The 14,767-nt window shown below is 38.5% G+C and overlaps 1 pseudogene; it reads right to left on the reverse strand.

Moving 5' to 3' along the window:
• Positions 1-3,100: 3,100 nt before the first annotated feature.
• Positions 3,101-13,525, reverse strand: LOC143671932 (heterogeneous nuclear ribonucleoprotein D-like pseudogene; annotated as a pseudogene).
• Between the last annotated feature and the right edge of the window lie 1,242 nt (positions 13,526-14,767).

The following is a 14,767-nucleotide window of genomic DNA, read 5'->3' on the forward strand; positions in this document are numbered from 1 at the left end:
CCTTGCCCGCTGAGCCACCGCGGCCCACCCCTCTAGTTCTTAATGACATATGATTCAGGAAAGCCACAATAGCTTTCATGGGTAATAATAAAGAAAAGGACCAAGATTTTCTTTCTTCTGAACACCACAACTGCCCTGAAACAGTGTTGAGTCAATGAGTATTGAATGGATTTAGTATATTCTGAATGCTTTTATAATGATCTAGTGATTTTTGTTCAGGATATGCAGTTAAAAGTAAAAGGAGAACAGAAGAAACAATTTTCTTGAATCTTTTTTGCCTCCATTGATGTGGAGAAATAGTTAAGGAGGAAGGTATGCATTTAAGTGTAATAATTCACATCCCTCAGTGCTGTGTAGCCCTAACTTGGATTCTGAGGAGAAGTAATAGAAAAGCAGAAGATGGAATGGGGCAGACAGATCTGTCAACCTGCTTATAACAAACTGAGCCTGACCCTCATTCCATGGAACCCCTCCTTGATTCAATTTTTCCTTGAAAAAAAGGAAATGAATCAAGGAAAAATTCATTAATTCATCCTGTTTTTAATTAATAAGTGTCTGGAAGTGTGTGAGATGTGGAAAATAAACATTCAGTACCATGTCTGTGGAAGTTCTTGCCCACTCAGGAAAAAAATGAGAGTATACATATCTTGGTTTCCATAAGGAACCATATTAGAGAAGAAACATGACTAATGAGGCAGTAAATTCTTTGTCAACTAAACAGAGACCAAACATCAAAGGCACCAAAATGAAAGGCAAACACATTGAACCTTAAAGTTTTTCCTTTAGAGTGTGACCTTGTCTCATTGGGTATCCCACTGAGTCCAGATCATAAGCCAATGCTGTTTATATATTCAAGGGGTAATTCTCTTACTCTCTGAAATCCCTGGGAGCTTTTTGAAGACCTCATAAGATATCAGGCCTTAAGAATCCAAACTTTGGCACAATTACAGTGCCTTCATTATTTTCTTCTTTTCCCAGGATAAATGACACTTAGTACTTCCTTAAGTTAATAGTTCATTATCTTAGAGTAAATGAAAACATTTTGGCAACCAAGTCTCCATAGTGGAAATCTAAATGGTTGAAAAGTTAAAAAGTTAAGTGAAGTAGGGTATTTTGTTTTGATTTTCTGATTTTTTAGTTGACATTGTATTATATTTGTAAATTAGCAACTCCACTAATTTCTTTTCAGTTTTTGGCCAATTTCTTGACTAAACTGATTAATCAGAGGGAAATACCAAAGGCACACAGATTATGTTTGTTTCCATCTAATGTTATAGAAAGACAAGTTGAATCACATTCCTAATGTTTACCAAGGGCCAGATAAAAAAAAAATCTGCTTTTTTATTTTTTTAAAAAGCCTTTATTCAATTTTGATAAGGGAGAGGATAATCTCACTGTCAGATTTTCACCTAGTCATAACTTTGAATTTATAGGATTCACTACTCTAAAGACATTGCACCTACTGACTTTGACAATACAACTTAAAATGAAATGAACCATCTTCAGTTTCCTAAGATTGCCATTTTTAAAGAACAGAGAATCCCTTATGTTAGCCAACATTGGTATTTGGCTTAGGTGTAAGATCAAAAAGCAATAAAGAAACAAACAATGCTAAGAGCATTTTAGCTTAATAGTCCAGCAAATACAAACATCAGAGGAAAAACAAAATGTTGTTGGCACTAAATTTTTATAACAGGTTCATCAGCATAAAAAAAGTATACTTGTTTGTGAAATCAATTAGCTTACATGTGTACATAATGATCCTAACAAGCTAATGTGCAACCATGGAAACAAACTTTTTCTTAACCCAATTTACTATACTGAACACAAAATTCCAAGTTTGGAGCTATTTATCCAAAAAGTCATTGAAGATCAGGGAGACCCGATATAAGGATATAAAACTGTCCCACTTAATATTTGCATTAATATACAAAAAATTAAAATACTTCTTTTCCACTGCTCCTTCCTATGTCTGAATATGAAAATGCTTAACTACTCAGGCTCATGCAACAGCATTAAAAATTATGGGATTTACTCTCATGACATTTTTTTTCTAATAATTTACACCACAGGAGCAGTTAACTCCATTATACCTCCCTAAGAATGCCCAAATAGAAAACATTTTATTCAGTTAGGCTGAGCATTATTAGGCTGTGGCATAATACCAATGTAATATAGTTTTCTTCTGCAACTATTTCAAATATGTTATCTAGATTAGCCAACTTTTGATTCAATTTTAATGGGAAATTTTAAACCTGTCTTCCAAAATCCTTTAAATATGTTAACTACTTTGACACTCTTAAATTTAGTTAAGTCTAGCTCCTACCATAGTTTTACAGTGCTCTTTCATTGTATATATTTCTGAAGATTATGTCATAGTATTGTAATTAGCTAAAGTTTTCCTAGGAGATCACTGACTCTAAAGTCAGAGAATTAGTCAACCATTAACCAATGACTTTCCAAATAGGAAAAGCACAAAATCTTTTCTATTAAAAAAGGGCTACTAATGATTTGTCTCATTGAAAAGCTTTTTTTTTGGAGGGGGGACACAATCACAATACCATGACAATGTGTCCAGATATAGAGAAAAAGAACATTATTCAACAATGTAGCAGAAGTCTAGTATAACAGGGAGATGAAGTCTAGAATAAAGAACACATCTACAAAAATGGGAAACACGATGACATTGATTGGCTATTCATAAAGGACCACTATTCTTCCCTATGGATCAACACCCCCTACAAAATAAACCACACCTTCATTATTGCTTATTTAAAATCACATTCTTACAAGGCTATTTAGTAACTGACACAGAAAAACAATCACATAAGGAAGAATTTATTTGAGGTTTAGCATGAAAGCATACAAATAAAATTTGTATAAACACAAATCCACATTGAGGCATAACACAGATAGCAAAGGACAAAGCAAAAACAAACTAAACTAATCAGCAACTATATACAGTTGGAAAGTTGTGTCTTGTACAGTAGGAAGTCTTTTACAAAATAATAATCTGAGATCAACTGAAGACCAGTCTTCAACATCATCCTGCAAAATGAGTTACTTTGCCATTTCTTCCTGTTTTCTCCAAGGCCCTCCTTTAGTATGGCTGGTAATTGTTTTGGTGCTTGTCACCCCCTTGATATGTCTTCCCATATGTACTCTGCTGGCTACTGTAGTCTGCATATCCCTGTCCATATCTATAGTTCTCAGAGTTATATACCCAGAGTAGTCATATCTGCCATAGCCACTGGAGTTCTGATCACTACCCATAGGCACTATTATAATTTCCATATCCTTGAGCATAATAGTTATTAAATCCTTAGTTCCAGCTTTGGACCTGAATTCATCCATGACCCCTCATACCACCTCATTCAGCAGCTGCAGCTCCTCTTCCTCCTTTCTGTTGTTGAGGTTGCTGCCTATATCCCTCTTTGGGTTGTGCAACTTTGATTTCACACTTCCCAGAACCAATTTGATTATATCTGTTTTCTAATCATTTCTTTACTAGCTCATCTGTATATGTCATAAAACAAAATCTTCTTCTTTCATTTGTTTTTGTATCCATGGGAAGTTCAATATTTTCAGTCTCTTCAAATGCTTCAAAATACTCTTTCATTTGCTTTTCAGAAGTATCTGGGCTCAATCCACCCACAACGGTTTTTTTTCAGGGGAGCTCTTTCCCTTTTACAGCCTTCACCATTTTGGGGTGTCATTGTTAGTTCCATGTGTCAACTTGGCCAGGTGAAGGTGCCTAGTTCTCTTCCTGTGGACATGAGTCAATGGCATGTGAAGCTCGTCTGTCACTGATTATATCTGCAGTTGGCTAGGAGGTGTGCTGCTGTCATGAATGACGTTTGATTTAATTGACTGATGCTTAAATGAGAGAGCTCAATGTAGCACAGCCTAAGCAGCTCAGCATACCTCATTTTAGCACTTACAGCTCAGTCCAGGCCCTTGGAGATGCAGAAAAGAATCACCCCAGGGAAATTTGTTGGAACTCAGAGGCCTGGAGGGAAAGCCAGCAGAGATCGCCTTGTGCCTTTCTGTGTAAGAAAGAACCTCAGTTGAAAGTTAGCTGCCTTTCCTCTGAGGAACCATACATTTTTAACTAAATAAATCCCCTTTTATTAAAAGCCAATCCATCTCTGGTGTGTTGCATCCTGGCAGCTTTGGTAGACTAAAACATGGGGTCTACCAATTTTCCATCAAGTTTGTGTTCTTTCAGTTCTGAAACCTTATCAACACTTTGAGCATCTTTGAAAAGCACAAATCCCAAAACTCTTGATCTTCCAGTGACTGGATCTGTTTTAATTGTGCAGTCTACACCCTCTCCAAATTGAGACAAATAGTCAGATCTTTCTTGCTGATATCCCAGCTCAAGCCTCCAATAAACATTTTACCATCATCTTGCTGATTCTTACTAGCATTAATCTTGGGCACCTCTGCAAATTCCTCTATGTTGCTGTACTCATTCATGTCCTCCATGGTGGCAGAGTTGTTGCCAGGTATGTGCTGATATGCAGACACAAATCCTAACAGCAGTGACAGCAGAGCATTTAGTATGGGGCTGGATTTAAAATGGTGGTGGAAGAGCAGACAAGCTTATTGAAGAAGCACTTAATGGTAATTGAAATTATGAATTTACATTTCATAAAAATGCTGACCCAAAACACAATTGCTGAGTGAGCAATGTTTCTCCTGAAGCCCCTTACAAATTAACCAATTGTTGTAGGTTGAATTTTGTTCCTCAGTTTAGACATGCTCTTATTCTTAATCCATGTCCTTATGAGTGTGAACTCATTGTAAATAAGGACCTATTGATGATATTATTTTTAAAGTGTATCAAGTAGGTGGGTCTTAATCCTGATTTTTGGATGTGTTATAAAGAGAAGGCCACAAGGAGAAGTGGGAAGTCAGTGGGAAGAAAAAGGAGAGAACATTGTCATATGACTGGAAGGCCAAGGAAACCCAAGGATTGCCTACAGTCAAGACCAGAATGCGGGTCTTCAGGGAAGCAAGCCTTGCGGTATCTATATTTTGTACTTTTAATAACCTCAAAATCATAAGCCAATAAATTCCCATTGTTTAAATCAAAACGTTTTGCACTGTTTGTGATAGCAGCTCAGGCAAACTAAGACATCACACCTAAGGAGTAAAATGTTTCTTGGGAGCTGGTTCTTTCGTTAGTTAATATTTATTATTATCCCTTTAATAGCTAATAGTATTGTGCCTAATAATTTTCCTGGATTAATCCTTTAACCCTCACAATAACCCTATGAAATAGATATTAACATCTTCACTTTACACATGAAGAAACTGAGGGTAAGAGTTCGAATGGCTTCCTTGACTAATTAATAAAATGTGTATTATGACGTCTCACTAATGGACCCCAAAATAATTTCCTTCCAGCTTTCTCACTCCTTTCTCTGACTATGCTTATTCTCTGACCTACTGTCCTTCAATCCCTCCCTTTTATGCTGGCACACAACATGTCCCTCAGTATAGTTCCTTCCATATCTGGTCTGGATACCACAGGCCTCATGCAAACCTATCTCTTCCCAGGACACCTAACTACGGTTTCTTTTTATTTTTGAATCATATCTTGACAACCAAGTTTACCATTTCAATTTACCCATCCCCTTTCTATATTTAGCATCTCTCCATTCCACTACCTCTTTCCCTTCAGCATACAAATGTTATTTAAGTATTCCCACCTTAAGAATGCTCACACAATGCCAACACCTCCCTGGATCTTACTTTCCCCTTTAGCTTTCTTTATCTCTCCTTTCTTTCACAGATTTTATTTTTATTTTTTTAAAAATAGGCTATCTCCTCATCCTCACCACCAATTCACTCTTCAAGGTACAGTAATTTGACTCCCATTCTCATAGAGGCTACCTAGGGCTTCCTACTTTCTAAGATCAATGGTCCTTTTTAATCCTTAGCCAATTAGCCTCTCTGGTCTCATTTACAACTAATAGAAAACATGTCCTCCTTCTGGTGAAGCTCTCTCTGACAAACATTTAGCTCCTTTCATGAGCTCCTCCTTCTTATGGTGTACTCCATAGTTTCATCCTTGACTAATTTTCTATTCAATATATTCTCATTTGATCTCTATGCCATCCAAGATCTGTCTTCTGAGCTACAGAGCCACAATTCCAACTACATATGAACATCTACACTTAAATAGGCAACAGCCATCTCCCTGTCAAAGTTCCCAAAATGAAACACATAAGTTTTACTCTACCCCATCTCAAAGCCAATCCTCCTCTTTCAATATTTCTTATTTTGTAATATTACAATCATCTGTCCTATCACTCAAATCAGAAATCTTGTTATCATACTGGACAAAAGCTTCTCTCTCTCTCTCTCCATCTAAATTAGTTATTACACCCTACTTATATGTTCCTTCTTATTCATTCCCATTAGTTTCAAGTTAGGACCTCACAATTTGCCATCTGGACGATCAACAGCCCCCTAACTGTTCATATTCCCACCTCTCTCCCCTCTTTAATTCATTCTCCACAGAGCATTCAGAATAATCTTCCTAAAGCCCCAAAATGATCTTGTTTTCTCACTGATCAAAATCATTCAGTGCCTATTAGTTAGGTACAGAATAAATTCAAATCTCCTAGCATGCAAGTCCTGAGTACAAGTCTTATTCATCTGTGCCTCTCCCACAATATGCAACCCTTTATAGGTACTTGGAAAATTCTTTATGAATTGTATCCATAAAGGAATACATACTCACTTCACTAAGTACACTCCTTCCAATTGATGCTAATACTGCAAAAAGTCCAGATTTTTCAGGACAGTATACCCTCAGATGTGGTCCATATCATTATTTGTGGATACAAAAGCCAAGGACAAAATTCTTCTGAGTTTATTATCCAATGAAGGAACAGAAACAAGATACTGAGCCTCAGATTTTTAAAGCTGGGAGTGAGGGTGATACACATTTCATGCTTCTTGCTTAGAATGTCCACTGAGATACTTGCAAAATATCATGGTGAAATCCCTGGCACTCTCTCTCTTACGGCTGTGAAGGTTGCCACTAAGAAAGCTGATTAAATTTTATTTAATCTAAAGTACCTCAAGAAGGCAGTGACTATTTGGAATTCACTGAATGTTGGAAATTGGTTGGTGGTGATTGAAGACGTTGTTTGTTTGGAAATGCAAAAGAAAGAGCATGGGCATTATAGACAAACAAATCTTTGTTGCTGCCCACTAGCTGTGTGACCTTAGACAAGTTATTTAACCTCTCTGAACTTCAATTACCTTCAAAATGGATAAAATTATGCCTACTTCTGTCATGGAATTTTTATAAGAATTAAGAAATGAAATTACATGTGCAAGAGACTACCTTGTGCATAGGAGGTATCCAAAAAATTTCCCACACATTCACTATTATATTATCTTAAACTTGACTATTTGTTCTAACACTTGGCAAATCTATCATAAAAATGAGAAAAATGAAGACATCATGGGAAAACAGCATAAGAAAGAACTAAGGAGTATAGGCTTATGTGAGTTTAGCAGCGATTTTTTTTAAATATAGAGGGATTAAAGCCTGTGTCAAACATATAGTAAGTCTTTGGAAACTTTGATTAAATAAAAAGGAAGAGAACAAAGAAGAAGAAAGGAAGTAGCTTGGTAAAACAGCATCAGACAAGTAGTCATCAGTGGGCAGACTATTTCAGGTTCTCAGAATAGTTCCCTATTCTCATCTCCTGATATACTCCTAGTATGGCTCCCTTTGTGGATTATGATTTTCAGGACCTTCTTGTTAGATGCTTTTCTCTTGTTATCTGGCTTGACAACCTACATATTACTTTCCTTCTCAGAGCACAAACTGGCCCACATCTGATTTATATGTCTGCCTAGTTCTTGTATGATCCATGATAATGATGAGATTATGAGCACGGCACAGAAGTGAGAGATATAAATTTTCCTTCCAAATATATGCTCAATCCATGCTCACCACTTGGATCACTGCTATCAAATAACATCTGAGGTACACAAAGGGATATGGATGATAGATAAATAGATAGAAGACAGAGGTGGTGGATAGGTAGAAATAGTGAGATAGATAGATAGATAGATAGATAGATAGATAGATAGATAGATAGATAGATAAATAGATGATAGATAGACAGACATTTTAATGAAATGAAAAAAAAGGAAATACAAGAGGATATCTGAAAATGGCATGCTCCCTGTGTTTTTTAGGAATAAGCCTTTGTAACTCATGACTGGAAGGCGGGCTTGGTATATCAAAGGATTGTTCCAGTCATATTGAATTGTTGGCCATCACTCCTCATGTGAAAGAGATGAAGGTCTAGGCACATTTTCACATTATACCCTTATTTCCACATTCTAGTTCTTCACCAGAACACACCAGAACTGCATATGTCAAGTCTCATTATGGTGTTCAGTGCCTCTTGCCTGAGATCCTTAGAAAAAAGAAGTCTATTCTTTTTCTACCTAGAGTTATTTGATCTCCACAATCACACTATTCGGCACTGATGTGTTTGAGAAAGTATTATCAAGACAACTTGTGGCTTGAGTAAAATACTGAGGAAAACCACACTTAGAAATTAGCACACAGAAGGGCCTATCCAAACAACAACAGAAGATATCTGATCTCTAAATTTTATTCTACATATAAATTTTATGTCTGTTTCTGAGAGGCAAGCTTTGCCTTCACAAAAAATAAATTGGTATATTAAAAAGAATAAATGATACCAATTGCATTTGTCTTGTTGGCAAGCAGCAAAACTTTGTTCTTCTATGCCTGTTGCAGTCTCCACATCTCCTTTTGGAAGAGGCCTAGTAGAAAAGAACAACTTCAGTGGAACTGTTATGTGATCCTTCAGCCTTAGAATGTCAAATGATGTGCTACCCCACATGAAAGTCAAGGGAAAATAGAGACCATCATAAAGGGAAAGGCCCTATGCCCATGGAAGTGCTCAGAAGACTGACTCTTGTGATGTGGTTTGGGTTGGCATTTTTTCACTTACTTTGTCCCCATTAATCAGTATAAATAGGTAACCTTTATTGGTCATTTTCCTGAATCACATTGTGCTGGTTTTAAACTATTATGTACCCCCAGAAAATCTATGTCCTTTTTCCTGATCCAATCTTGGGGTTGGGGGAGCAGGTATTTTTCTTTTAATCCTGATTCAATATTTGGTGGTAGAAACTTTGATTGGATTGTTTCCATGGAGATATGACAAATCCAGTTGCTGGTGTGACCTTTTGATTAGATGAAGATGTGATGGCACCAATTCAAGATGGGTCTTGATTAGTCTACTGGAGTCCTTTAAAAGGGGAAACATTTTGGAGAAAACATAGTTGCTTCAGAGCTGACAGAGACACAGACATTTGGAGATGTTTGGAGGGCCCAAAGAGAGTAGATGCCTGGACACTAACATTTAGAGATGCAGAGCCCAGAAGACATGGCCATGTGCCTTTCCACGAGATGCTAAGCAAACCAGAGCCCAGAATTTGTCCCAGGAGAGCTAAGTGAAGGCCCACAGATGATTAAAGAGGAAACCATTGGCATCAGAAACTGGGAGCAACAGAACTGAGAACACAGACTAGCCACATGCTTTCCTATGTGACAGACATCAGCCTTTCTTGAGTCAGCATATCTTTCTCTGGATGCCTTAGTTTGTATTTTATGACCTTAGAACTGTGAACTTGTAACTTAATAAATTCTCCTTTTAAACCCCATTCCATATCTGGTATATTGCATTCCAGTAGCAATTTGTATAACCAAAACACCCATTATGTGTTCCTTTAAGAAAACAGGAAAAGTCACATAAACCAATTTATTGATTCTTTGGGAGTGAAATCAGTTCTCATTGCACACAATTACAGGTAAAATCCTACTTCAATAAACTGCACAGGGCAGCCAGATTCTTTTTTCATTTATTTGGAATTTCACTGTCATAAGTAAAAATCACATTTGAAAACTGAAGCACTGAGATAAAACAGGTCAGATGTCCAGTCTCTCCATATTCACCACCATCCTAAACAACATATATTTACACTAAGGAACTGGGGGCAGTAAACTAGAAAGTGAAACAAATATTCTAAAGGTAGAGGGAAAAGAATGGAAGTTCCTAAGCAATGCATCATTCATGCTCAAAAAGATGTTATATAGCTTGAATCATTCATTCATTTATATTCTTCACACACCACTACTTTTTACTTTTTAGCTCATGTATCTAAGTTATATGTGGTTGTAAGGGTATATTTGTCTGATCTTTTTCTGTTTCCGTGAATGGTTTGCAAATTAAAGTGAGTTTTTTCTACTGGGGTGGTTGGAATATTGGAGATAGGCAAGAATAGAGATAATTGCTATGTGAAGGCTACCTAAACAAAATACAAAACCTAAGAAGGGCTCTATTTTAAATTATTCACTATTCTCAGTGCTTTATTATTTATTTGTGTGTGCGACTTTGTTTCTTATTTACACCTTATTTGTTTCTAACAAGGATTTTTTTTCAGGGCATTTCAATAAAAGACATTGTCAATTAGACCTGTTTAAGACTAATGGCTGAGGGTAGAGCAAGATAGCAGCATAGTGAGGTGTGGAATTTATTTTCTCCTCCAGAGCAGCTAGTAAATAGCCTGGAACAACATAGAACAATGGCTGGGGGAACATCAGTGTCCAGACACACAGAGTACACCAGTCTGAACCAGATGGAATGGCTGACATCCCACAAAGAACTGTAAGTCCCTCAAGCCATGAAAACAAGTGCCAATCCCCCATGGGCATGGTAGGCTGGTTTTCTTAGGGGAAAGAAAACATAATTTGCTAAAATCAAGGGCCTACCTCAAACAAGCTTCAAGTGCAGAATTAATTAACAAATTCTGACTATTGAAAACAGCCCCCCAGCATAGATAAACTGGGAATAAGCACTAAAGGAATTAAGAGTTGCTGCCCCAACAGAGAGGGGACAGGGCTGACAGAAAAAAAAAATGCTTTTTGAGTTGGACAGCACAAAATCCTGGGAAAGGTCAGACCCCAAGGAAAGGGGGCAGATAGAGCCTTGAGGTACACAGAGCTATGTACCAACTCAAGCTGTTGACTGACAAACCTGAGAACCAGGGGTCTGGCTCTGAAGAAGCTTTTTTTATTATCTTTTCTAACTCATTAAGCTGCTCATTAGATAGAACTGAAAGCACTCTCCAGCTTCAGCACTGCCTCAGGCAAAGGTAGAATTAAATTTGTCTGAGAGACAATCTAACTAGCCAGGTGAAAGGAATTAATTCCCCCAAAGTTTGTGTCTTCCCCCACCCAATAAAGGGGACAGGGCTGAGCTCAAGTGGAATCCCTCTGTCAAGGAATTCAGGACCCAGGGACTGGAAAATGGAAGCACTTAAAATCACAACATTACCTCATCTCTAGCAGGGAAACTCTGCTGAAATAAAAGGCACTGAATCTTTTTTAACAAGTGGGAAGCCACAAACAGAAAAGTGCCACGTGTTGGGCAGGATAGAAAATGCACAGAATCTAGAAGCTTCAAAGGAAAGTCTGAAAACTTGCTGGATCTCACCCTCAAGGAAAACTGATGCTGGTTACTCATTCCTCCTGAGACATGGGCCTGTATGGTTGAGGAAATTTGACTGGGGTCTATAGTAACTGAGGAGACCCTCCTCAAAACAAAAACTCCATATAGGGAGGACAAGAAACAGAAAACCAAGAACTGAAAAATACTGATCCAGTTAAACAGAACCTGTGTTAGAGGTCTAGAATAAGTTGAGCTGAATGTCAAAGAACAGATAAAGAATAATGCCATTCAGAAAGAAAATCCTAGGTAAAAGAGTACAACCAACTTTTTAAATAAACAAACTAAGGAAATCAAATGCCTAGACACCAGAAAAAATAGTGAGTCATACTAGGCAAAACAAAAAAATGGCCCAGTCAAAGGAAGAAACTAGCACTTCAAAAGAGATACAGGAGTTGAGACAACTAATTCAGGATGTTCAAACAGATATGGAAAATCTCATCAAAAATCAAATCAACAAGTTGAGGGAGGAATAAAGAAGACGTTGGGTGAATGAAAGAAGAACTTGAAAGTTTGAAAAACACATCACAGAACTTATGGTATGAAAGGCACAAAATAAGAGATGAAAAGAAAAACAATGGAAACCTCTAGAAATAGATTTGAAGAAGCAGAAGAAAGAATTAGTAGAAGACTGGACATCTGAAATCCAATAAAAAAGAAAATATTGGGAGAAATGGAAAAGTATGAGTAGGGTCTCAGGGAACTTAATGACAACATGAAGTGTGAAATTCCCAGAAGGAGGAGAGAAGGGAAGTGGAGAAAAACTAATGCAGACATAATCACTGAAAAATTCTTATCTTTTATGAAAGATGTAAAATTCCAGATCCAAGAAGTGTAGCATACCCCAAATGGAGCATATCCAAATAGGCATACTCCAAGACACCTACTAATCAGATTGTGAAATATCAAAGAAAATGAGAGAATTCTGAAAGCAAGAGGAAAGAAATCCACTACATACAAAGGAAGCCCAATAAGACTGTGGGTGGAGTCTCAGTAGAAACCACAGAGGCAAGAAGACAGTAGCATGATATATTTAAGATTCTAAAAGAGAAAAACTGCCAACAAACATTCTATACCCAGTAAAATGGTCCTTAAAAAATGAAGAGTCGGGGAGACTTCTGGGAATATGGGCAAATGGAGAAGCATGAGTTCAGTCCTGCTCCATAGAAAACATTAGAGAGGGGATAGGAGGACGACTGAGATGGAAATTCAAGAGTGCAACTGACCTAGGAGAGTCTTCTGCACCACATAGGGTGGCCCTGGTTTCAGAGGCCAAGGAACTGAGAAGCAGAAAGCTGGAGCCTGGAGTGGAGGCATGGAGCCTGCAGGAGTGCAAGGACGGGAACCAGGGACTAGGAAGTAAGCTAGGCCACATTCCTTGAATACACTACTCTCAGGCCCGTGACCAGCGACTCATCCCACACACCGAGCACCTGAACCCTGTCACCCGCCCCCATTCCCCATGCTCCAAGCACCCGCACCCACTAGCACCCAGCACACACACACACACCCCCCACACACACCCCAAGTGCAGTCTAACCCACCTCTCCTGCACCCTTTCCAAGCACTAGCTCCCACTCCCTGTTCCCTGGAGGCTGTTGCCAGTGCATAAAGGCTATGGTGCTAACCTCCATAACTAGGCTACTCCAGATCCCCACCCAGAGTGTCATCACACAGCCTAACCCAGTCACCCCTCCTCTGAGCTTTGCACATCAGTTTATGTCACTCCTAGACCTGCACATAGACCCCCAATCATGACATTCAATGTTGGGTACATCAGTTTATGGCAGTCTTAGAACTGCACATGCACACGGAACTCAGTCACACTTCCTGGCTCTGAGAAAAGGTTGACCTGTGCAGCTAGGTCACATCTGCCCCCAACAAATGAAGGCATATCACCGACCTTCTGCCACAGCTCTACACATGTGCACAAAGGGCCCCATGCTATAGACCTGTGCACCCAAGGGCTGTGCATCCCAGACTGGTGCACCTGCACAGCTACAGCTTCCTTGGCTACTAGGCATCCATGCTCACAAGCACCAGTGTAACATCCTCAACCTGCACCTACACCTGCACTGAAATGAATCATCTCACTGTTGTGCCCTGTCCCATATGCTGCTCCCTGCTGCACATTTATCCTGCAAGCCCAAGGCTTTGGACTGCTGAAAGAAATCAATACCCAAAGTAAATCAATCAAGATATTTTCACGCAACAAAAATGACAGAAGATCACTAAGCACAATACAATGCAGACAGATAAAGCCCTGCTTAACAGCTAAATTAAAACACCAGGGGAGACACAGACATTGGAACAACTCATCAAAGATGTTCATATAGCTTTACTTAATAAAATGAGTGAGATGGCAAATGACGTAAAGGAGATCAAGAAGACAGTAGAAGAGCATAAAGAGGAATTTGAAAGAATAAATAGAAAAATAACAGATATCATGGAGATTAAAGACTCTGTTGACCAAATAAAAACCATAATAGAGTCACACAAAACCAGATTTAAAGAAACAGAAGAAAGAATAAGCAATATAGAGGAAAGGATAACTGACCTCAAAGACTCAAAAGAGCAAATGGCCAAAAAGATGAAAACTTTGAACTGGATCTCAGGGAAATGATAGACCAAACAAAGCATACAAATATAAGAATCATTGGTGTCCCAGAAAGGGAAGAGAGGAGTGTATTAGTTAGGGTTCTCTAGAGAAACAGAATCAACAGGGAACACTTGCAAATATAAAATTTATAAAAGTGTCTCACGTGACCACAGGAACGCAGAGTCCAAAATCCACAGGGCAGGCTGTGAAGCCGATGACTCCGATGGATGGCCTGGATGAACTCTGCAGGAGAGGCTCACCAGCCAAAGCAGGAATGGAACCTGTCTCCTCTGAGTCCTCCTTAAAAGGCTTCCCATGATTGCATTTAGCATCACTAATTGCAGAAGACACTCCCCTTTGGCTGATTACAAATGGAATCAGCTGTGGATGCAGCTGACGTGATCGTGACCTAATCCTATGAAATATCCTCATTGCAACAGACAGGCCAGTGCTTGCCCAATCAGATGAACAGGTACCACAACTTGGCCAAGTTGACACCTGTCCCTAACCATGACAAGGAGTAAAGGGCTAGGAAGAGTAGTTGAGGATATCAACTTCCCAACACTTATAAAGGGTATAAATGTAC

Source organism: Tamandua tetradactyla, chromosome X (assembly GCF_023851605.1).
Source record: "Tamandua tetradactyla isolate mTamTet1 chromosome X, mTamTet1.pri, whole genome shotgun sequence".
Lineage (NCBI taxonomy): Eukaryota > Metazoa > Chordata > Mammalia > Pilosa > Myrmecophagidae > Tamandua > Tamandua tetradactyla.